This window comes from Bufo gargarizans, chromosome 1 (genome assembly GCF_014858855.1).
Source record: "Bufo gargarizans isolate SCDJY-AF-19 chromosome 1, ASM1485885v1, whole genome shotgun sequence".
Classification (NCBI taxonomy): Eukaryota; Metazoa; Chordata; class Amphibia; order Anura; family Bufonidae; genus Bufo; species Bufo gargarizans.
Genome location: NC_058080.1, coordinates 119,575,871 through 119,602,340, shown reverse-complemented (window position 1 = coordinate 119,602,340; position 26,470 = coordinate 119,575,871).

Genomic DNA, 26,470 nt, shown 5'->3' with positions numbered 1-26,470 from the left:
GCTAACTTGTGAAAAAAATGTAATCATACATGAACTCACCATGCCCCTCCGTGAATACTTTGGGGTGTATTCTTTCTAAAATGGGGTCATTTGGGGGTATTTATACTATCCTGGCATTCTAGCACCTCAAGAAACATGACAGGTGCTCAGAAAGTCAGAGCTGCTTCAAAATGCGGAAATTCACATTTTTGTACCATAGTTTGTAAACGCTATAGCTTTTGCGCAAACCAATAAATATACACTTATTGGATTTTTTTTATCAAAGACATGTAGCACAATAAATTCTGACACAAACTTTTATAGAAATGTAATTATATTTGAACAATTTAACCAGTGAAAGTTAAAAATACACTTTTTTTGAGAAAATTGCGGCCTATTTTGATTAATATTGGAAAAATATAAAATGTCAGCAGCAATCAAATACCACCAAAAGAAAGCTGTATTTGTGAGAAGAAAAGGAGGTAAAATTCATTTGGGTGCCAAGTTGCATGACCGAGCAATAAACCGTTAAAGTTGTGAAGTGCCGATTTGTAAAAAAGGGCCTGGTCACTAGGGGGGTATAGACCTGTGGTCCTTGAGTGGTTAAAGTCCTCACAGATCTCAGTTTATTCACTTTTCTTTTCAGTCTGTTTCCAGAAGCTCATGCGCACACATCTTTGGCCAGGCGTGCGCAGCCCCCTCTGCTACATAAAAAGACACCAGTATTAATAAATGGCACAGGGTAGAGGAGGTCTGTTACCAATTTTGCATTAGGGACCAGGAAATTCAGCTTATAACTTTGAATTTGGCTTGTTGTTTCTGCAGTCCACCCCAACCCACTATAGCAAATAACCTCCCTATATAGTTGCCCCTTTTAACACTGCCACCCTGTAGTGTTCACCAATACTATGCCCAGTGCTGCCCCATGTGCCTACATTAGTTTACTTTAAAACTGCTGAGAACATGATAAAATAATAAAAGTACCGGTAGTCAAACATTTCTGATCCCACCGCTCACTTCTCAATCACTGGCTGCAGTGGTCTCATGTCTTAGTGGAGGGGGACATAGAAGTACATAGACCAGCGAAGACACGGGTAGTGGAAGGAGTGCGGCAGGGATCAGAGATCAGGCCTAAAATGTATTCAGACCCCTGCCACCCCCTATAACCTCCACCTCACACCTTAGTACATTAAATGCAGCCATCAGACTAGAAAAAAATAAAGTTACATCGACAGTGCTCCGACAACACTGATATCCATATCGCCCCCCATTAAGTGACATCGACAGTGGTCCCATTGCCATCCACAGTGTCCTCATTGCCATCCAGTGGCCCTATTGCCATCCACAATGCCCCCCAGGTACCATCCACAGTATCCCCATTGCCATCCTGTGCCCCTATTGCCATCCACAGTGTCCCTATAGTGTCCCCATTGCCATCCACAATGTCCCCATGGTGCCATCCACAGTGACCCCCAGTGGCATTTACAGCTATACTGTGACTTATACACAGCGCCTACATCTCACTGTGTATGAGTCAGTAAAGGGTCCACACAGAACACAGAAACCTGTACATTCAGAAGATGGCCAGCGGTCCCGGTGCATGCACAGTAGTGTGCAGGACGGGGAACAGGGAAGGCCGGCAGAAGGCAGTGAGGTCAGTGATGACGCGCCGTCTCCTGCAGAATAGAGGAAGATAAGGAGACGGCAAGGAGTGGAAGACTAGAAAATGCAGAAGGAGCAGTCATGTGACTGTTAAGAGGATCCTGGGAACACTGCAGCTGCTGTAGGTTTTTAGTATCTGATGAACAGCAGTGCAGAGATGTGCCTAATTTATTAAGAGGCATCTGTAACACCCTAGAGATGTGTTACTACACGTCTCTACCCCGCTACTATCTTCTAAGAGCCTGTATATTGTCATCTGATGTAATTTACATTATGTCCTTCACAAATGTGCGTCTAAAACCATGTTAAACACAATTGTTCCTGTAATTTTCCAGGAAAAAAAGGGGGTTAGTCAGCACCTCCCAGTGCACAGGTGCACGCTGACATGGCAAAGACCTAGAAGAAAAAAAGACAATGCAGCAGCACCCTGCTAATCAGATAAAGTACAACAATGCCATAGTCACAAAATGTATGATTACAAAAATTATAGTGCTAATGCTACGCTTATTTATAAAGTGAGATGCTTGGCCAATGCATTTTGTACAAAACTATCTGAGCCCGTCTGCCGTACGTCAGGGAGTGTTGGATCAACCTGCATGCTGGATTCACTCTGCCTTTTACCATTTTTGGTGCCATAATGGCCTCCATTACATAAATACATATACAAACCGGATTCCAAAAAAGTTGGGACACTAAACAAATTGTGAATAAAAACTTAATGCAATGATGTGGAGATGGCAAATGTCAATATTTTATTTGTAATAGAACGTAGATGACAGATCAAACGTTTAATCCGAGTAAATGTATCATTTTAAAGGAAAAATACGTTGATTCAAATTTTCACGGTGTCAACAAATCCCAAAAAAGTTGGGACAAGTAGCAATAAGAGGCTTGAAAAAGTAAATTTGAGCATAACAAAGAGCTGGAAGACCAATTAACACTAATTAGGTCAATTGGCAACATGATTGGGTATAAAAAGAGCTTCTCAGAGTGGCAGTGTCTCTCAGAAGCCAAGATGGGTAGAGGATCACCAATTCCCACAATGTTGCGCAGAAAGATAGTGTACTCAAAAGTGACTGTTTATCTGTAATGCCCCGTTTTCCTGCACTCCATTGAGGTCAGGTGACATTTTCCACTGTGTTGGTTCCCTATCCTGATAATATCAGATCTACTTCTGAGGTGTGGCAAGGCTTGTAAGGCTCTGTCCTGTAGATACATCATAATCAGTGATCTTGCCTCTTGGGTAGGTGTTCTGTTCAATCTCCTAGACCAGGATTCCCCAACTCCAGTCCTCAGGGCCTGCCTGCCAGTCTGGATTTGGGAATATCCCATAGAATGAATACCTGAGGTAAGTCCTGATGGATGGACACTAATTATATCAGCTGCTCAATACTAAGGAAATCCTTGAGTTGAGGACCACTGTCCTAGACCCCCCTGTAGACGTAATGTCAGCAATGATGCCATGTCTTAGGGCGGGGTTGTTATAGCCGGGCTTCAAGCATGCTTGGATCTGTGATGCTTGAGCTGGGAGAGGAAGGAGAGGCAGAGACCTAATGCTACAGACACTTCCACTCACAGATTGATATTACACCGGAGGAGTCAGTGTGTACTTATAACTTTTTCATCTGACTTATATAATGCAGTAAGGTTGAACGCTGGTTCTATTTATTTTTTCTTTGTGTAACTGTAAAATCTCTTTAAGTGAATCTAAACTTTATATCAAATTAATAAACTACAAATAAACTACATGAACATGTTCTCTTTGTAGAAGCAAATCCCATATGGGAACCCCAAACCGTTTCATTATTTAAGTTTCTGTATATGGCCATGATTCATGAGGGGAAGGTTTGACAGGTCCCCATTACCTAGACTATTCATGTATGAGAGCAACTGATGCCTTTGCCTTATTTCCCTATTGCCATGTTTATTAATATCTAATATAAGCAGAAACAATTCATGAAAAAGGGAATTTTTATTCTCTGGTTGTTCCATATAGTTAGTCTTAGGTCTCGAAAATGAAATGTTTCATTTTTTGTGTGGATTTTTTTTTCACCTCATTAGCAGTTTTGCCCAGCTAGCCATAGCATTTGAAACATTCTGTGTTGTTTTACTTACTTATGTTTCACCCCACTGCCTGCGAAAGCTGCAACCTTGAATTTTAACATTTTTTTTATCTAATGTACTTTAAAACTCTCTGCAGTCTTCACCTTTGAAAAATTCCTTGTATTTTGGTTTCAGTCCACTGCACTGAGACAGATACAAACATATAATTCTAAGTCTCCTTTTCCACTGCTCTCAGTGGTGATTTCTATTGATTCTTGGAAGTCTGATCAACATAGAATCCCCACTGATAGACTGACTGAAGCTTCTGCATACATTCTGCTTGTCAGTCCAGCTCTAGTGATGTTGACAGGCCTCCTTTTATACTGGGCACCAAGGTGTTTCAAGAGAAGAAAAAAATAAAAAAAAACAACTAAAAATGAAAAAGAAAAAAGTTTTGATACTGTGGATTTTCACCCTCTGCTGAGAGTGATATGGTAGAAAAAGATATATAAATCTATTAGAGTAAGCCTCCAATAGTCTGCCATATTCAGCACTGGCAGGGTGCTGACTGGAGAATCTTCCTTACTGCTAAATCCTTAAAACTTACAGGCAAAATACCTGAAATTTTAGACATGTTTCTGATGCATTTGAGAATTATCCAACATATTAACACATCCAAAGCAAATTCCAAGAAACATTTCCATTTTGAATGGAATGCTCCTTTCAAATAGACTTGGGCTACTTTCACACTTGCGTTGATCCAGCAGAGGATCTCAATACTAGAATTAAACGGATCCGTTTTGATTTTGCTCATCAGGATGCAGTGGTGTGATGTCAAAACGGGAAAATAACAGATCTGTTGCTAAATACATTGAAAGTCAGTGGGTGACGGGTCCGGTTGTTTAGGCTCGTAAAAAAAACTATCCGTCACCATTGACTTACATTGTTTTCAGTGACAAATCCATTTTTATGACCGGACACAAAACCACAGCTTACAGCAGTTTTATGACCGGTCACAAAACAGAATGCTGCCAGAACGGAAGACATCCTGATGCATCCTGAACGGATCTCTTTCTATTCAAAATGCATAAGGACTAAATGGAAATATTTTTGTGTCGGATCTCAATACCGGAAAACAACAACGCAAGTGTAAAAGAGGCCTTACACTGCTTAAAATGTAAAAAAAATATTTTGTTTATTCCAGGTGTGGTAAGGTGTACGGAAAAGTGCTGGAAGGCATGTATATTTCACCCAGAATCCAATGAAATCCAGAAAGCTGCGGTGGTTTCAGCAAAGTCTAGTAGGTTTGTATAGATTCTGTTGTGGGCTGGATTTTATTTGGACTGGTGGGTAGGTTTGGTAGTGGAACCTACCAGTCCACACCCTTCCAGCATGACTTTTTCACCATAGTCTGAGGTGATCCCAGGCGTGGTTGCTGGGATCATTACAGGGGAATAAAAGAAGCTTCAGACTGTCAGTCGTCTGAGTCAGAAAGCCTGGGAAGCTAGCTGACCTGCTGACTGTCTGAGCCTGATTCCCCTTGTGTGAACTGTGCTGTAGTGATGATTTTGAGACGACCTGTCTACTGTAAATAGTGGCCAGATAGGCATGAGTTTATTTAGCTGTTTATGGTATGTTGGTGCTGCAGCTTCACCCCATCAAGTTAAGTCATAACTTGTATGCTGTTTTTTGTTATGCGGAACCAGTTTGGACTTTTTAACCAGGCATCTATAATATATAATAAAAGGCAAAAAATCCTTTCTACTCCTTTTATCAGACTCTATCAGGAGAGGAGTATGATAATTATAGAAATAATATTTCTCTGGTAAGATATATTACAAAGTTTCTTGTATTCGCCTTCAGTATTGAGGTAGGAAAAATGAAACAAGCAGTTTTGAGATGTTTAGAGAAGCACGACAACCCCCACAATCACTACAACATTGGGACTGTGACACCCTGCTAAGTGCCATACCACTTCTGCTGCTTTTGGCTTTCCTTGGAGAGCTGGATAGGGGTCATATACTGTTGGTGGCTTGTATTTAACACAGGATGGTTAAAGGGATTGTCTCACTTCTCACTTCAAGTGGCATTTATCATGTAGGGAAAGTTAATACAAGCCACTTACTAATGTATTGTGATTGTCCATATTGCCTCCTTTGCTGTCTGGATTTATTTTTCCATCACATTATACAAACCGGATTCCAAAAAAGTTGGGACACTAAACAAATTGTGAATAAAAACTGAATGCAATGACGTGGAGATGGCAAATGTCAATATTTTATTTGTAATAGAATGTAGATGACAAATCAAACGTTTAATCCGAGTAAATGTATCATTTTAAAGGAAAAATACTTTGATTCAAATTTTCACGGTGTCAACAAATCCCAAAAAAGTTGGGACAAGTAGCAATAAGAGGCTAGAAAAAGTAAATTTGAGCATAACGAAGAGCTGGAAGACCAATTAACACTAATTAGGTCAATTGGCAACATGATTGGGTATAAAAAGAGCTTCTCAGAGTGGCAGTGTCTCTCAGAAGCCAAGATGGGTAGAGGATCACCAATTCCCACAATGTTGCGCAGAAAGATAGTGGAGCAATATCAGGGATCATTTAAAATGGAGTGTGGCAAAATGGAAGACTGTTCTGTGGTCAGACGAGTCACGATTCGAAGTTCTTTTTGGAAATCTGGGACGCCATGTCATCCGGACCAAAGAGGACAAGGACAACCCAAGTTGTTATCAACGCTCAGTTCAGAAGCCTGCATCTCTGATGGTATGGGGTTGCATGAGTGCATGTGGCATGGGCAGCTTGCATGTCTGGAAAGGCACCATCAATGCAGAAAAATATATTCAGGTTCTAGAACAACATATGCTCCCATCCAGACGTCATCTCTTTCAGGGAAAACCCTGCATTTTTCAACAAGATAATGCCAGACCACATTCTGCATCAATCACAACATCATGGCTGCGTAGGAGAAGGATCCGGGTACTGAAATGGCCAGTCTGCAGTCCAGATCTTTCACCTATAGAGAACATTTGGCGCATCATAAAGAGGAAGGTGCAACAAAGAAGGCCCAAGATGATTGAACAGTTAGAGGCCTGTATTAGACAAGTATGGGAGAGCATTCCTATTTCTAAACTTGAGAAACTGGTCTCCTCGGTCCCCAGACGTCTGTTGAGTGTTGTAAGAAGAAGGGGAGATGCCACACAGTAGTGAAAATGGCCTTGTCCCAACTTTTTGGGGATTTGTTGACACCATGAAATTCTGATTCAACATATTTTTCCCTTAAAATGGTACATTTTCTCAGTTTAAACTTTTGTTCCGTGATTTATGTTCTATTCTGAATAAAATATTAGAAGTTGGCACCTCCACATCATTGCATTCAGTTTCTATTCACGATTTGTATAGTGTCCCAACTTTTTGGGAATCCGGTTTGTACACTGCTAGCTTCCATGGTTACGACCACCCTGCAGTCCTGCAGAGATGACCATGCTCGAACACTATAGGAAAAAATGCGGACCTCTATGGTGGCTGGGACCGTAAGAGTGCACATAGATTTGTGCTTTTTTCTATAGTGTGCAAGCACGGCCACCGATGATGGATTACAGGGTGGTCGTAACTAGTGATGGATGAACATTGGCCGGGACGCTTCGCGAACGTGCATTCGCAATCAAATGTTTGTGAACTGTGCGCTTGCGGCAACCCCCATTGACTTTAATGGCAGGCGAACCTGAAAAACCTTCAGGTCATATTTGCAGCCACCAAATTCTTACGTGCAAAAATAGTCCCACAACATGGACAGTGACATACCAGAGGGGGATCATTGGCAAAAATTCTGACAAAAAATACGTATTTTAATCAGGGGCCAGTTTAATGCGTCCTAAAGGGAAACTCTCAAAAATGTGCCTACTGGATCCTAGAAAATTTTTATTTTAGGCCACGGGAGTACAGGCCCCAAAAATTTGTGATGATTAGCGTTGGGCGCGAATATTTGAATAGCGGATATTTAGAATATAGTGATATATATTCGTAATTTTGAATATTATAGATTTTCTTTTTAACCAGTAACCTCCATTCTTGCTTGTGGGCCAATGAGAAGGCTGCAATGTCTTTGTCTGAGCTTAGCAACATCCCTAGCAACCAATAGGAAAGTTGCCTACCCCTTACTATATAAGAACCTCCCCAGCAGCCCTTGTGTGCAGTATTTTACAGGTCTTAGAGACAGCAGTGTTATTGCTGTGCTCTTTGCTTTCCCGTGTCATTACATTAGATAGTTAGTTAGCTTATATATATAATACAGATAGTTAGTGGGAGTGATATAGTGTAGCTGAGGTTCTGCTGTCCATACATACACGCTACATACATACATAGTGCTGTGATGTCACAAGTTCACAACAACACTTAATGCACCAATCACTAATAAGTAGTCAGACCTGTTAAAATGTGAAGTTGCACGTATTGCGCCAAAATATTCGCATCATTAGTGCCGATCTCGCAATCGCGAATATATTGGAGCACTCTATCTGCATATAAAGCTGTTGTAATGTTCTACCGTGCCAACCATTTTCTCCAGTCTCAGGAAACTTCTAGCAGCTTGAAAACTGTAGCTATAGTGACCCACGCCTGTATTTTGTGCGTATTACGCAAATATTACATTGCCGATTTTTCACGATCAAGAAAACAATCTCGAATTTGCGAATTTGCTGATGAAAATTCTAACAAATATTTGCAAAATATTGCGAATTCGAATATTGACCCTGTGATGATGTGGCTAGAGGTACATTAGGCGGTCAATCGATACAAATTTTACTGTCGGCCAGTACAGGCCCCAAAAATTAGGCATTCACCTGCAGAAAATAACTTGTGATGATGTGGCTGGAGGTACATTAGGCGGTCACTGTATACAAATTTTACTGTCGGTTTGCCAATGGCCACAAATTTTCTAAAGGCCTCAGAGTCCACCAGTTTATATGGCAGTAGTTGGCGGGCTAGCAGTTCCAACAAGCCATCGGTCAGCCGTTGGGCAAGAGGGTTATCCGGCGACATCAACTTTTTATGCTCGAACTTTTGGGCCATGGCAGCCTGTCTTGTGCCAGATGAACGCGATGATGGCACAGAGGACAAAAGGGAGGAGAGAGAAGAAAGAGAAGAGGCAGGACGTGGAGCACCGGAAGTGTGGCTTTGTGGGTTCTGACGGCGCTGCTCGGTGATGGGAGGCCAGGTGCCTTCTTAAGGAAGTCCTCCCTAGGTGAATGTTGGGCTTACCGTGACTCATGTGTTGATAGGCTGCAGATGGCAACACTGTTGTCAGCAGCTGACACGTTAAAAAAAGCCCACACTTGGAGCACCAGAAGTGACTGGTCTGCTTTTTGCCTCCTGTGCCCTGCGAGCTCTGCCTGCTTTTACTCCTTCTCCTCCCTCTCTGCTGCTCCATCCCTCCCTGTGAACTCCCCTCCTCTTATTCTCTTGTGGCCACCACCCAGCGGTCTGATGACAGGACCCAGATAAGCCCAAGGAGGGAGGTCCCCACTGTTGCTACCTACTCCGAGATCTCAAATGCCAGTGATGGTGAAGGTGACGATGATGAGGTGTCGATGGATGTCACGCGGGTACCTCCCTCCTTGGGCTGATCTGGGTCCTGTCGTCAGACCACTGGGTGGCGCCGTTGCTACCTCCTCTTCCTTATCCGGTGTCAAGAATGGCTGTGCATCAGTTAGGTCTGGGAATTGATGGGAAAATAATGAATCTGACTCGAGTGGAGGGGCTAGCGTTGTGGTTTTGGTGTGTCTGGGGTGCACACAGCAGAGAGTGAGGAGGATGCAGATACAGAGGATGAGGAGGGTACATAACCGAAAGGCTGAATGAGGCACTCAACCAACTTTGGTGCATCCTTTGAAGTAATCGCACACACCTACTCCAACTTCCCACTTAGGCCCCGGCCTGGTGCACCTGCCTGACCCCTACCACCTCTGCGGAATGGCCTGTCTCTTCCTCCGCCTGTCATTTTCAAAATGACCCTTTGCCTACGTACCTAGAGAAGGGCAGTATTTGTCGAAGCAGGTATCTCACAGACTTCAATAAATATTTGGTGGAAGCAGGTATATCAATTCCCTTAATCAGTATTTTGTGGAAGCAGGTATATCGCAGGCCTCAACAATATTTGGTGGAAGCAGGTATATCAAACCCTTTAAACAGTATTTTGTGAAAGCAGGTATATCGCAGGCCTCAATCAACATTTTGTGGAAGCAGGTATATCAAACCCCTTAATCAGTATTCCCCAGGCTGTGTACTCACCACTTCCTGGTCCTCTGCCGTTGACTATGCTGTCACCTCGCACAGCGTGAGGACAATATGTGACCTCACACTGTACGCGTCAAGTCACAACACTGCCGCGGCAGGAAGAAGAGAGCTGGATCCTGGACGTGGCGGCGTTTGGAGCAGGAGAGGCAAGTTTTTATTTTTCTATTTTATGTGATCTGAGGCTGGGGGCTGAGCTGAGGCTGCGGGCTGATCTGAGGCATGGGGGTCTCATCTGAGGTCTTAATGGGGGGGTCTTATTTTTATTGGGGATCTTATTTGAGGTCTGATTGGGGGTCATTCACATTGGGGTCTGAGCTGAGGTTCGATTGTGGGTCTGATTATAGGTCTTATTAGGTTCTTATTAACCACTTCACATCGCAGTCATTTACCCCCTTCCTGACAGCCTAATTTAGCAAATCTGACGTGTCATTTTATGCGGTAATAACTTTGGAACACTTTTACTTATCCAAGCCATTCTGAGAATGTTTTCTCGTGACACATTGTATGTCATGACAGTGGTAAATTTGAGTCAATATACTTCTCCTATATAAAATAATCAAAAATTTACCAAAAATTTAGAAAAATTAGAAATTTTCAAAATTTCTATTTCTCTGCTTTTAAAACAGAACGTGATACCTCATGAAATATTTATTACTTAACATTCCCCATATGTCTACTTTATGTTGGCATCATTTTGTAAATGTTATTTTATTTTTTTAGGACGTTAGAAGGCTTAGAATTTTAGAAGCAATTCTTAAAAATGTTTATAAAATTTCCAAAGGACCAGTTCAGGTCTGAAGTCACTTTGTGGGGCTTACATAGTGGAAACCCCCCATAAATGACCCCATTTTAGAAACTACACCCCTCAAGTTACTGATTTTACAAACTTTGTTAACCTTTTAGGTGTTCCACAAGAATTAAAGAAAAATTTAGATTTTTTTTGGGCTGATTTTTCTTTTTAATCCATTTTTTTTCTTTATGCCATCGCTGCTGGGTTTTATGTCTAACGCTCCCGGGCTGGCTCTTCCTCTTCTTGTTGTTTTGAGCTCAAAGTCTGGAGGGAGGAACATGTCACAGCAGTGACCTGCTCCCCTTTCATCACAGCACCTGGTCATGTGACACAAGGGGAGCAGGTCACTGCTGTGGCCTGTGATTTGCTGCTGCTGTCACATGTCTCCCCAATGTTTTCTTAGCTCAGCGTTTGTCACGGTCTTATTGTTGTTTGACCGTGACGCGGTTGCCGTGCAGACTCGTTGCTGGTGGCAACTTGTAGTTTTTGGTTTGCACGTACAATTCCCCTTTAAGGTACTTCTTGCCGCTGTTTGGTGTGCTAGGGGTTAATATTCTAGCTAGTGGGGATTATGGTGTGTTCTGGGTGTGGCCGCAAGCTTGTTATATACCTGTGGCTTGCAGGCTGGGGGCAGTGGTTCTACAGCCTTGTTTGGTGATGGAGCTCTGCTCCTTGCCTGGGTGATTCTGCCCAGTCCTTGAGGGCCACCTTATTGGACATAAATTGTCTTTCCTTATGTTTGCTCCTAATTCCCTACCTCACTTGTTATTTGTTAGGTGTGGGTTTATGTTCAGGGTGTGTTGTACGTCTTCATGGTTGTTACATGCCTGGGCTCTTGTTGGTGTTTGTCCCTACATGTATGTTTGAAGTTTGCCCTGTATGTTGATGGCTGTTTGCAGTGCTGCTTGGGGCTGCCATTCATTGTGTGAGCATTGTGTGAGCATTCGTATGCTGGATTCCTGTGTAGGCTGTTTGTACTGTGATCTGCTGTGTGTTCGGGCTCCTGTACTAATGCACGGGTTCCAGTTATGGAGGCTTCGGCAGGTAAGTGAGTTGTCTTGTTGTTCTTACCTGCCGATCCTCTTGCTGTGAATGGTCTCTCCTTTTCCCTGCTTCTAGGCCTTTAGAGACTCCTGTTCCTCTGTGTTGTGGATGAACAGGTCATCTCTCCCCTGCTGCTAAGTGGGGGATTTCCAGGGTGACTCAGGATATTAGGTATCCAGGGTATGAGCCGTCCCACCATCAGGGTGCGCTCATATGGTTAGAAGTTAGGGAGAGGCTTAGGGACGCAATAGGAGGTGACCTGCTCCCTGATCCCAGCGTCCTAGCCTAGTTGCTACCCTTATCCTTTTACATTGTACGGCGAGGGGTTTCCCCCCACTCCCCATCGTGACAGTATGTCCAATAAGGTGGCTCTCAAGGACTGGGCAGAATCACCCAGACAAGGAGCAGAGCTCCATCACCAAACAAGGCTGTAGTACCACTGCCCCCAGCCTGCAAGCCACAGGTATATATGAAGCTTGCGGCCATGCCCTGGACATGCCATAATCCCCACTAGCTAGAAGATTAAACCCTAGCTAACCAAACAGCAGGGAGGCACCCCTTAAAGGGGAATTGCACGTGCAAACAAAAAACTACACGTTGCAACCAGCAACGAGTCTGCACGGCAACCGCATCACGGTAAAAAAACAATATGACTGTGACAGCATTGCATGGAGAGGAAGAGACAGCCCGGGAGCGTTAGACACCAAACACAACGGCGGGGACCAGGTAAGTATGATCTGTACCACAGATTGGCCACTCTGGGAGATATGTCTGAATTTTGCATAACCCCTTTAACCCTTTGCCTTTTGTAACAGCTTTATAATGTCCCCTGTCTTACAGTTTTACAGTATTAATGGATTTTTATTCGCATATGGACAAAAGAATCACCTGCAATAAAGAAATATCTACAGTAGGTGTCTTTTCGGCCCCTACATGATTGTTCATTTTGTTTATTCATGATCATTGCCCCAGTGTATTGGCCCATGTAAATATGTCCTAAGTTAATAAAATTGTCCTACTGCTTTGCGTCACAGCTGTTATGCAAACTGATATTTCTCCAATAGACCACATTGTTATGGTGGAATGAAAAGATATTACACTGAAGGAGCTCCAAAGGTCCACAGCGCAGATGGAAGTATTTGTCCATAGGATCACTATAATGGCACTGTGTTAAACAGGCAGGAAGCGCTCAAGCCCATATGCAGTTGTGCCTGTGCATTTTTGCTGGGGATCGCCATTAGCAACGGGCCCCAAGTGCAGGATTTGCTCCCCTGTATACAGTGAGGCAAAAAAGTATTTAGTCAGCCAACAATTGTGCAAGTTCTCCTACTTAGGGTCCATTCACACATCCGTGTGTGTTTTGCGGATCCACGAAAAAAAGCAATGTGCGTTCCGCATTTTGCGGACTGCACATCGCCGGCACTAATAGAATATGCCTATTCTTGTCCGCTATTGCGGAAAAGAATAGGACATGTTCTATCGGGATCGGAATTGCGGACCTGGAAATGAACGGAATTGCGGATGTGTGAATGGACCCTTAAAAAGATGAGAGAGGCCTGTACTTTTCATCATAGGTACACTTCAACTATGAGAGACAGAATGGGGAGAAAGAATACAGGAAATCACATTGTAGGATTTCTAATGAATTAATTGGTAAATTCCTCGGTAAAAAAAGTATTTGGTCACCTACAAACAAGCAAGATTTCTGGCTCTCACAGACCTGTAACTTCTTCTTTAAGAGGCTCCTCTGTCCTTCACTCGTTACATGTATTAATGGCACCTGTTTTAACTTGTTATCAGTATAAAAGACACCTGTCCACAACCAAAACAGTCACACTCCAAACTCCACTATTGCCAAGACCAAAGAGCCGAAGGACACCAGAAACTAAATTCTAGACCTGCACCAGGCTGGGAAGACTGAATCTGCAATAGGCAAGCAGCTTGGTGTGAAGAAATTAACTGTGGGAGAAATTATTAAAAAAATGGAAGACATACAAGACCACTGATAATCTCCCTCAATCTGGGGCTCCACGCAAGATCTTACCCCGTGGGGTCAAAATAATCACAAGAATGGTGAGCAAAAATCCCAGAACCACTCGGGAGGACCTAGTGAATGACCTGCAGAGAGCTGCGACCAAAGTAACAAAGGCTACCGTCAGTAACACACTACGCGGCCAGGGACTCAAATCCTCCAGTGCCAGACTTGTCCCCCTGCTTAAGCCAGTACATGTTCCGGCCAGTCTGAAGTTTTCTAGAGAGCATTTGGATGATCCAGAAGAAGATTGGGAGAATGTCATATGGGCAGATGAAACCAAAGTAGAACTTTTTGGTAAAAACTCAACTCGTCGTGTTTGGAGGAGAAAGAATGCTGAGTTGCATCCAAAGAACACCATACCTACAGTGAAGCATTGGGGGGAACCAGGACGACTGATCCCTGTAAAGGAAAGAATGAATGGGGCCATGTATCGTGAGATTTTGAGTGAAAACCTCCCTCCATCAGCAAGGGCATTGAAGATGAAACATGGCTGGGTCTGTCAGCATGACAATAATCCCAAACACACCGCCCCGGGCAACAAGGAGTGGCTTCGTAAGAAGCATTTTTAAGATCCTAGAGTGGCCTAGGCAGTCTCCAGATCTCAACCCCATAGAAAACCTTTGGAGGGAGTTGAAAGTCTGTGTTGCCCAGCAACAGCCCCAAAACATCACTGCTCTAGAGGAGATCTGCATGAAGGAATGGGCCAAAATACCAGCAACAGTGTGTGAAAACCTTGTGAAGACTTACAAAAAACGTTTGACCTCTCTCCTTGCCAACAAAGGGTATATAACAAAGTATTGAGATGAACTTTTGTTATTGACCAAATACTTATTTTCCACCATAATTTGCAAATAAATTATTTAAAAATCAATGTGATTTTCTGGATTTTTTTTTCTCATTATGTCTCTCATAGTTGAGGTATACCTATGATGAAAATTACAGGCCTCTCTCATCTTTTTAAGTGGGAGTATTTGCACAAGTGGTGGCTGACTAAATACTTTTTTGCCCCACTGTATATATGCACAACTGCATATGGGTTTGAGCACTTCCTGCCACACCATTTCTTTTCAGTTTGTTTGTATATAGAGATGCCTGGAGGTGTATAAACTCCAATTTAAATGTACCTGTTTTCCATCCACAGGCTACATTTAGGTGCACCTCGGCCATATCAGCCAGTCTTGGGTGGGACTCACAGCCTCCTCCCTTCTCCCATTGCTAGCATGGTAACATGCTGGAGGTAATTGGTGAGTTGTCTGTGAGTCGGACCTCACGCTCCTGTAATTCGCCCACTGGCCCCTGGTATTGCCCATATGGCTCAGGTAGGTGAGTGTTAGGACCCGAGCTACTTGAGAAACTTTGGCACGGTGCTCGGGCTCAGACATGTCCTCCACAGTAGGATATGTTGGCTAATCTCTCAATTTTAACATAAATTTGAGGGTTTAGAAAGACCGCCTGTCTTTGCTATTATTATATTGCTGGAAAAAAGCCATTGTGCAAATAAAAACATAATAAAACAGATTTGGAGTTTCCAAAACAGTATGTGGCATATCCCCAGCAAAATTTTTTTCCATCATGAGAAATGCTATGTTTGACACAAAGGGCAAATTTGTCAATTTTAGAGCCCCAAACAAAGGGATATCTGGAGCCCTTTTTGCATTATGCTACGCCTATTAACCTGACTAAGCTCCACACAATCATACTGCTAATATGGTGACCCTATTTTTCCCCCCAAACCTGTATAATGCCCCCATTATGTGCCTCCAAAACAGTATGATACCCCTTGATGTGCCCCCATACAGTATGATGCCACCAGATGTGCCCCTCACATAGTATTGAATCACTACATGTGCCCCTTATACCTTATAATGTCCTTTACATGTGCCCCTCATACAGTATAATGCCTGCTACATGTGCTCCTTAGGCAGTATAAATTATATTGTATAAATAAAAACACTTCATTGCCCTACCTGTGCCAAACCACTGGTCACAGAGTACGTGATGGCCCCCTGCGTCACAATTGTATTCAACTGTATCCGTGCCCTGAGAAAGTGAATGCATTTAAAATAGGTGCCATTGCCAGGGGGGCCCAGGTTCCAGTGGCAGCAGGGGCCCCCCAGATCCCTGAGGCCCCATGCAATTGCATGCTTTGCATAGTGGGCAAAACTGCCACTGTGAGGTGCAAACAACCCAACTCTTCCCATCTCCCAGGAACAAAATTTCCATACTGAAACATGTTGGTGGCAGATTCAGGTTGTGGGGATGCTTTTTATTTGTAGGGACTAGAAAACTGGATAGGAGAACCGGGGAGAACTTGTTTCAGACTGCCACACATTTGAGATTTGGATGGAGGTTCACCTTCCAGCACGAGAATGACTGTAAATATACTGATAAAGCTACACTGGAGTGGTTTCAGGGGAAACATTAAAATGTCTTGGAATGGCATAGTCAAAGCTCAGAGCTCGTGTGTGGCATGTGTGGCATGACTTGAAGACTTAGATTTTCTAAGCTAATAGAGATGAAGCCCAAAAGACTTCCATCTGTAATTGCAGCAAAAGATGACTTCCAAGTATTGACTTTCAGGGGGTGAATGTGAAAAAAAAAACCCCACAAAAAACAGCAAGGGGTTTAATGTGAAAAAATAAATAAAAAAAGAACAGCAAGGGGTTTAATGGGAAAAAAAAACAAAACAAAAAACAGCAAGGGGTTTAATGGGAAAAAACAAAACAAAAAACAGCAAGGGGTTGCAAAGGTGTATAGAGCCTTTTAAAAGTTAAGTTCATATAAACTGTTGATATTTTAGAAAGTTTACTTGGTGCTTTTATGTCAAACATGGATTATTATATTTCCTTTTCATAAAGTTTAAGGCCAGTAGTCTTACACACACACATACATAAATTTTACATAAGCCGGTGAAAGGATATTGGCATTTCAGGTCAAAGAAGCCCATGTAAGACACTGAAGCTTGAGGGAGCGTCTACAAGAAAATGATTGATATTTCAGCTCATCCATGTCTGCAAAGTAGATGTTTCCAGCCCATTAGCATCGGAGAGAGCTTTTCATGTCTCACCCCATTTATTGCCCTGCACAGAGAGATCAGTATAAGACATTCTGTGAGGATGCTAAAGCACGGCTGTGCAAAAGAAGTGTCAACTTAAAAACAGAATTTTATTCTGCAGTCAAAAATGATGGAGGCAGAATGTAATATGCAGTCAAGACGCTCCACTTACTAACCATCTAAATGTAATGGTAAACCTGGAAAGACCGTAGCATTTACAGGTGGCCGTAATTCTGTCACACAATAAATGGGGGAACAGAACACCTCCAAATTCCCCCTAGTTTTACCAAGTTGAGAAGGTAATTGTGTTAAACACAAGGGTTTCATTTGGAAATAAATTCTGTAGACCGAGCAGACTGGATAACCTTTTATATTGCTTTTAACACTATGTTATTTATTCATGTGTTCAGCAAATCGTTTCCCCCCCAGGCTGAGCGTGAGAAATCCAGTGTAATATTATGTTGTACATCCTCCGTTTGCCGCACATTCAGGTCATGCAACGAAAATAAAAGTATTATAAAACGGAGAGGGAAAATTTATTTTCTACAACCTGCTAATTGCATTTGTTTGTACTGGGATTTCTTTACTAAACCTTTTGCTCCTGAGGTATTTTACACTTGGCACAATGAATTGATTCTGCTACCTTTTTCTGCTGGCTTCTGAGTAAAAAGAAACTTCTTATGTTCCGTCTTCTGAAGTGACTATTCCTTCCATATGTCATTTATGTATTATTACAGACATGACAGATACTAGTTTATAGTTATTTCCTTTCTTCTGTGACACCATCTGTCCTCATATCCTGACCGCTGTGACCTTCATAGGGCCTATGGGGCAGGGTTACAAGCTGGTAGAAGGTTCCATATTTGTCTTTTGGGGTAAAGGGCCCAGCCTTCAGACCTCCTTAATTTTTGTTGCTTTTCGTGACTTATGACTTTATTTTTTATTTTTAATGTTTAATGCAGATAGAAAATGACCCAAAGCATACTGCAAAAGCAACCAAAGAGTTTTTTTAAGGGAAAGAAGTGGAATGTTATGCAATGGCCAAGTCAATCACCTGACCTGAATCCGATTGAGCATGCATTTCACTTGCTGAAGACAAAACTGAAGGGAAAATGCCCCAAGAACAAGCAGGAACTGAAGACAGTTGCAGTAGAGGTCTGGAAGAGCATCACCAGGGATGAAACCCAGCGTCTGGTGATGTCTATGCGTTCCAGACTTCAGACTGTAATTGACTGCAAAGGATTTGCAACCAAGTATTACAAAGTGAAAGTTTGATTTTATGATTATTATTCTGTCCCATTACTTTTGGTCCCTTAACAAGTGGGAGGCACATATGCAAACTGTTGTAATTCCTACACCGTTCGCCTGATTTGGATGTACATACCCTCAAATTAAAGCTGACAGTCTGCAGTTAAAGCACATCTTGTTTGTTTCATTTTGAATCCATTGTGGTGGTGTATGGGGCCAAAAATGTTAGAATTCTGTCGATGTCCCAATATTTATGGACCTGACTAGATGTTTCCAACATGTTGCAGTAGACCAATAAGAAATCCATCCAGGACTGGCTGTCACGGACGGTGTACAGGAAACAAGACAATGCAACATGCATATATGACTCACTGGAATCAAAGCTAAGGAACCAAAAGGGAGACCCCTGCACAAAACCTGGCACTTTCCCTGGCTGCTCAGCCTATGCAAAAATCCCAGAGGTGGATGGTTGCATATCCACATACCTCGACTATATAAAACCTGAACACCCTACAATAGTGAGGGGACACGACCACCGGCTCCCTACACCAGACACGGAGGGAGTCAGGGTCACCTGGGATCCAGCAAACAGAAAATAACAGATAAATGTACAGCACTTAACTTAGTAGCAGACTGGGAAATAGGATCAGCATGCACACACACTCCAGGAAGAAGTATAAGCCGCCCAGTAATGCATTATGGGGAGGAATTTAAAGGGAAGCAATCAGTCCAACTACATGACAGCTGAGAGAGGCTAACGAGATGAGGAACTGAACATCACAATCAAGAAAACTCAAGGAGGAGGTTCCGAAAGGCTTCTGTCAGAGCTTCTCAGCTGTCTGGTTGTGACACTGGCTTACAGTCAAGTAAATCAATGTACTGTATTTGAATAGTTCACTGTTATTTTTTATAAAATATTCTTGTATATTATTAAAAAGTCTCAAGCTGACTGTGTGCCTGTCATGCGTTTCTCAAAGTCATTTTTTTTTTCATGATGACAGACTTTTATGATATGTCAATCAGTCATGCAGTAATTCTCAGATCATCATCTGGCAACTTGAAGTAATTGGATCTTCTGGACTGAGGTTCCTTCTTACTCCATTACAACAGAGGTGGCTTAATTGGTTACTGTCCACTGAAATGCATAGGAGAAATGGAAGCGCACTTGTAGATTTCAATAAATTTCAGTACAGCATTCAAATGCCTAGATCTTTCCTACAAACCGGATTCCCAAAAAGTTGGGACACTATACAAATCGTGAATAAAAACTGAATGCAATGATGTGGAGATGGCAAATGTCAATATTTTATTTGTAATAGAACGTAGATGACAGATCAAACGTTTAATCCGAGTAAATGTATCATTTTAAAGGAAAAATACGTTGATTCAAAATTTCACGGTGTCAACAAATCCCCAAAAAGTTGGGACAAGTAGCAATAAGAGGCTAGAAAAAGTAAATTTGAGTATAACGAAGAGCTGGAAGACCAATTAACACTAATTAGGTCAATTAGCAACATGATTGGGTATAAAAAAAGCTTCTCAGAGTGGCAGTGTCTCTCAGAAGATGGGTAGAGGATCACCAATTCCCACAATGTTGCGCAGAAAGATAGTGGAGCAATATCAGAAAGGTGTTACCCAGTGAAAAATTGCAAAGACTTTGCATCTATCATCATCAACTGTGCATAACATCATCCAAAGATTCAGAGAATCTGGAACAATCTCTGTGCGTAAGGGTCAAGGCCATAAAACCATACTGGATGCCCGTGATCTCCGGGCCCTTAAATGACACTGCACCACAAACAGGAATGCTACTGTAAAGGAAATCACAGAATGGGCTCAGGAATACTTCCAGAAACCATTGTCAGTGAACACAATCCACCGTGCCATCCGCCGTTGCCAGCTGAAACTCTACAGTGCAAAGAAGAAGCCATTTCTAAGCAAGATCCAAAAGCTCAGGCGTTTTCACTGGGCCAGGGATCATTTAAAATGGAGTGTGGAAAAATGGAAGACTGTTCTGTGGTCAGACGAGTCACGATTCAAAGTTCTTTTTGGAAATCTGGGACGCATTTCATCTGGACCAAAGAGGACAAGGACAACCCAAGTTGCTATCAACGCTCAGTTCAGAAGCCTGCATCTCTGATGGTATGGGGTTTCATGAGTGCGTGTGGCATGGGCAGCTTGCATATCTGGAAAGCACCATCAATACAGAAAAATATATTCAGGTTCTAGAACAACATATGCTCCCATCCAGACGTCATCTCTTTCAGGGAAGACCCTGCATTTTTCAACAAGATAATGCCAGACCACATTCTGCATCAATCACAACATCATGGCTGCGTAGGAGAAGGATCCGGGTACTGAAATGGCCAGTCTGCAGTCCAGATCTTTCACCTATAGAGAACATTTGGCGCATCATAAAGAGGAAGGTGCAACAAAGAAGGCCCAAGACGATTGAACAGTTAGAGGCCTGTATTAGACAAGAATGGGAGATCATTCCTATTTCTAAACTTGAGAAACTGGTCTCCTCGGTCCCCAGACGTCTGTTGAGTGTTGTAAGAAGAAGGGGAGATGCCACACAGTAGTGAAAATGGCCTTGTCCCAACTTTTTGGGGATTTGTTGACACCATGAAATTCTGATTCAACATATTTTTCCCTTAAAATGGTACATTTTCTCAGTTTAAACTTTTGTTCCGTGATTTATGTTCTATTCTGAATAAAATATTAGAAGTTGGCACCTCCACATCATTGCATTCAGTATTTATTCACGATTTGTATAGTGTCCCAACTTTTTTGGAATCCGGTTTGTATTTTAACCCTCTAAATTGGGAGCTGTAAGATGTTCAGAAATAAGTGTTGCTATTGTTGTGCATCTATAGCGTCAATTAGTGTATATTCAGTAAGTTAGGGCTATGGGAGAGGACAATTATGGTATGCCCACACGTGCTGTGTCCTCTGTGGATTTAGCATTACAGAAAACCCGCAGCAGATCAGGACAAAAGTGGACACTGCAAAAACTGCCTGAAATGGGCTGTGGATTTTCTACCTGGAAAATCTGTAGTGTTTATGCGATATGTGGTCTTAACTTAAATGCTCCATAAATCAGACTGTTGGGTCAGTGGTGTAGTTTGCAATGACTGGGCCACATAGTAAATTTATGAACAGGGCCTGCCCTTCGCCCCCCAAAAGTTCTTCACAACCAGCTCCTCCCATGCAACTCTCACTCCTGTGGTTACTCGCTAGCTTGCTGTCACTCCCATGTGTGGAAGGGAGACACCACACCAGACAAAGAAGGAGAGGGAGCAAGGAACAAAACCTGAAAGCTAGGGAAGAAAGGAAGACACCTCCTAGTGAAATCTCTAGTCACAGTCCTGACTGGCTATCAGTATGAACAGACCCCAAAAGGTAGGCGAGTTCATACGCAGGGGTACCTAGAGTCCTAACTCACCCTATAAGACCCTGGTGATAGTGACAGGACTAAGACTACCTGTTCCTCCAGAAAGGAAGGACGACCAGGAGTCTCCCTCAGGCCTACAACAAAGGACAGGGGAAAAACAACACACAGATAAACCAAAACAAAATGCAAAAGGGAAAGGAAACACTTACCTTTCCAGTAGTTATGGCAGCAACAGGAACTCAGCCAAGAACCAAACACCAGCAGACCACAGATACAACTGAAACTATAAACCGCACAGCATTGTGGGAGAAGCAACTATAAATAAGGAAAGTTAAATGACCACAATAGCAACACCTGGAGGTTAGAGTTGTGGCCAGTATAAAAAACAACACAGACGCCTATTGATCCACAAAGAAACCTGTCAGATCAAAGCACATATTGCCAATCTCACAGATCTTCTGTCACCCACTGTCGCAAGGACTTCCGTATGTCTCGGTACGTCTATGTCAATTGCTTTCTCAGACCAGGTCAGGCAGCTGCTATCCCTTACTCTGGGTGGGCCCCTTCTGAGTTCAAGCCCCAAAATAGCCGCTTCCCCTATATTTACGCTCCCGTGTTGGGTAATTTTACATTACAATGATTTTGTTTTACAAATTGTAATGTGGTAGCATTTTTCATTGCTGTAATTTTTTCTCCTTTCTCCAGTGCCAGCCCTTTTGTCATTGTTTCCACTGGATTCCCATCAGAAAGAGAATCCAAAATCATCACTTTAACCTAAAAAGCTCAATCAAATTCTGCTTTGTCCTACATTTCTTCTATAAGATACCTCACCACTGACAGCTGCTACTTTCCTCCTCACCCTCCCTTACACTTAACTTTTCTTGTGTTTCCTTTGCAACTTTTTTTTCCATCTAACATTCTCCAATTTTCCAAACTCTCACTGAAAAGTCTGTTCCAACAAGCTTATTATGTGGCCTTCCGGTGTTCCAGAAGTGTTTCCACCTGACTGACTAGAGCTGCTTAATCCTTTACCTGACCTGTTATATACTCCCTCCTCTATATACATTGTAAGCTCATTTGGACATAGATCCTACCTAAGGTATGCCATAAAGACTGTTTTTACTTCCTCTTATTGATTTGACAGTGATAATTTTTCTAAATACATTTTTTTACCCAATTCCCACCCTTTTTGAGAAAATAAGTCCCCTCTTACCTAATTGTTGTCTTTCGTCTCCCCTGGTTACGGCCACCTCCCCTGTCGAATCCCGCCGGGCCGCGCTTGCGCAGAAGACTGAAGATTCTCTCCCGGCCAGGCCACGCAATGTCCTGAACGCGCATGCCTCTGCGCATGCGCCATGATGACTTCTATCTGGCCAGTATAGTACAGAGCCGCGAACGCGCACGCCGACTTTGTACTATACAGGCCAGGAATAAGTCACCATGGCGCATGCGGGAGAAGACGTCACTCAAGCCCAGCTGAATCCATGAAGTGGACGTCGCTGTTGATGAAGGTAAGTATGAAAACTGAAGAATGCCCCTTTAATATGATAGATTACCTAATATTGTGCTATGCAACAGGCATAAAATTGATTGTGCTATAAAAAAAAAATATTTAAGCACATTTTTGAATTAACCCCTTAGTGACCAGTCTGTTTTGGGCCTTACTGACCAACCGTTTTTCTTCCTTTTTTCATCGTCGCGTTTCAAGAGCTATAACTTTTTTATGTGTCCGTCTATATAGCTTTATGAGGGCTTGTTTTTGCTGGCGCCATTTTGGAGTATGCATAACTTACTGATTAACTTTTATTAACTCTTTCTGGGAAGGAGATGGGAAAACAGCAATACTGCCACTGCATTTTTACATTATACATTTTACGATGTTCATTTTTTGGTGTAAATAACATAATATCTTTATTCCCCGGGTCAGTACAATTACAGTGATACCAAACACATATAGTTTTCTTTACATTTTTAAGATTTTTTTTTTTTTTTGCATCGCCACTTTCCAAGACCCATAACTTTTTTATTTTTCTTTATATGGAGTTGTGTGAAGGTTTAATTTTTGGGGGACAACTTGTATTTTTCATAAGTATCATTTTGGAGTAAGAGGTTCTTTTGATCGCTTGGCAACTAAAAATAAAATAGCAATCTCTGGGATATTTATGTAGTACGGGTCGTTACAGACGCGGCAATACCAAACATATTGGTAATATTTTTTGTATTGAAAAGCGTATTTTCAATGGAAAAAAAGCAATTTTTTTAATGGGATTTTTTTTATTGAATAAATGATTTTTTAAAACTTTTATTTACCACTTTATAGTCCCACAAGAGAATTATAACAGACAGCTTTTTGATTGCTTTTAAAATGCAATGCACTATCCCTATAGTGCATTGCAATTTAATGGCAATGCTATTCTGACATTGACCAGCAGGCTGCGCCAGAGAGGCGTAGCCTGCTGGAAATTACTCAAGGCTGGTCTGGGGCCTACATCAGCCTCCAGGTAGCCTTTACACACATCATCTCCACACGATCACATTTGCGGGGTGCCGATGGGACACAGAGGGAGTCCACTTCCTCTGTCAACACTTTACATGTGGCGGGCGCCATTGCCCGCGGCATGTTAAGTGTTAAACAGCCCAATTGGCACTTTTGATGGTCTGGGCTGTTAGGGGGACCCGTGGAGCACTTAGACTGGGCTGCCATAAAAAAAGCGTTGGCCCAGCCTAAGGTCCCTTAGTGACCACCGTAAAAAGGTATATGGGTGGTCACTAAGAAGTTAATGAATAAACTGTCAAGGTTAAAAAACAACTGTTCCTCTTGCCTCCACTCCACTTAATTCTAAACAGAGCCGACAAGTAGTTAATAAATACATTACCATACTGAGGCATTAGCTAAACAGCACTTCTGGCTATTATATAGCCTGCATATGCACTGAAGTTTCATACACATAAGAGCAGCATTGTGTAGCCACTGCCATCATTCATCCAGCTTTTCTTATGAGTTCATAAAAATCCTCTCAAGCACCATAAATAAGAATTAGTCCAAGGACATCTTTTCTTCCGAGCAATAGAAGGCATACATATGTACGATGCAGTAAATGGGTTGTCTCCTCCAAGTCAAGAGCCAGTTACAAAACTTGTCTTTCAATAGCAAAGTCAACTTTGCCTGTCAAGAAAAGAAAGTACAGTATTCCCTTAAATCTTTTGGATACTATTTGCCTTGTTGTAATGAATGGATCAGCTGAGGGATTTACCGTATTTTCTGCTCCATAAGATGCACCGGACCATAAGACACACCTAGGATATGGAGGAGGAAAATAAAAAATTTTTTTTTTTTCATCCGACCTCAGATCAGACCTCCATTCCTCCTTAGACCTTAGGTCAGACCTCCAAGCTCTATTAGAACTCTGTATCAGAACCCCATCAGGTATTCAAGTGTATCCTACCTGGTGGAAAGCTAAGAGCTGAAGAAAGAGCTAAAATTTGATCTGAGCAGCTCCTTAGACATTTATGTAATATCTAGAGCTACTCCTTAGGAAGCTGCGATGAGGTGGTACACGTGGGGTCTCAGCCCACAGCATCTGGCATTTTAAGATGCCTTTGATTTTTTCCTCCACAATACAACATAAATAATGACATTGCTGGATCCGTCACATGATGAACAGCAATGACGCTCAACGGACTCCATTGTCTATAATGGGGTCTGTCAGGTTTCTGTCAAGGTGCCAATCATTATTCTGGACAAAATAACACAGCATGCTGAACTATTTTGTCTGGAATTTTTGATGAAATCTGTGATGGAGGCTCCTGCAATCCAGATGTAAACCTAATCTAAAATTCATCTTGAGAGACAAGATTAGCTCACTGAAGGATCATGGTATCTATTTCTCATTAATGTGATTATCTAGTCAACCAATCACATGGCAGTTGTGTCAATGCATGTAGGGTTGTGGTCCTGGTCAAGACAATCTCCTGAACTCCAAACTGAATGTCAGAATGGGAAAGAAAGGTGATTTAAACAATTTTGAGCGTGGCATGGTTGTTGGTGCCAGACGGGCCGGTCTGAGTATTTCACAATCTGCTCAGTTACTGTGATTTTCATGCACAACCATTTCTAGATTTTACAAAGAATGGTATGAAAAGGGAAAAACATCCAGTATGCGGCATTCCTGTGGGTGAAAATGCCGTGTTGATGCTAGAGGTCAGAGGAGAATGGGCCGACTGATTCAAGCTGATAGAAGAGCAACGTTGACTGAAATAACCACTCGTTACAACCGAGGTATGCAGCAAAGTATTTGTGAAGCCACAACACGCATAACCTTGAGGCAGATGGGCTACAACAGCAGAAGACCCCCACCGGGTACCACTCATCTCCACTACAAATAGGAAAAAGAGGCTACAATTTGCATGAGTTCACCAAAATTGGACTGTTGAAGACTGGAAAAATGTTGCCTGGTCTGATGAGTCTCGATTTCTGTTGTCCGAATTTGGCGTAAACAGAGTGAGAACATGTATCCATCATGCCTTGTTACCACTGTGCAGGCTGGTTGTGGTGGTGTAATGGTGTGGGGGATGTTTTCTGGGCACACTTTAGGCCCCTTAGTGCCAATTGGCCATCGTTTAAATGCCACGGGCTACCTGAGCATTGTTTCTGACCATGTCCATCCCTTCATGACCACCATGTACCCATCCTCTGATGGCTACTTCCAGCAGGTAAAAGCACCATGTCACAAAGCTCGAATCATTTCAATTTTTTTTCTTGAACCCAACAATGAGTTCACTGTACTAAAATGGCCCCCACAGTCACCAAATCTCAACCCAGTAGAGCATCTTTGGGATGTGGTGCAATGGGAGCTTCGTGCCCTGGATGTGCATCCCTCAAATCTCCATCAACTGCAAGATGCTATCCTATTAATATGGGC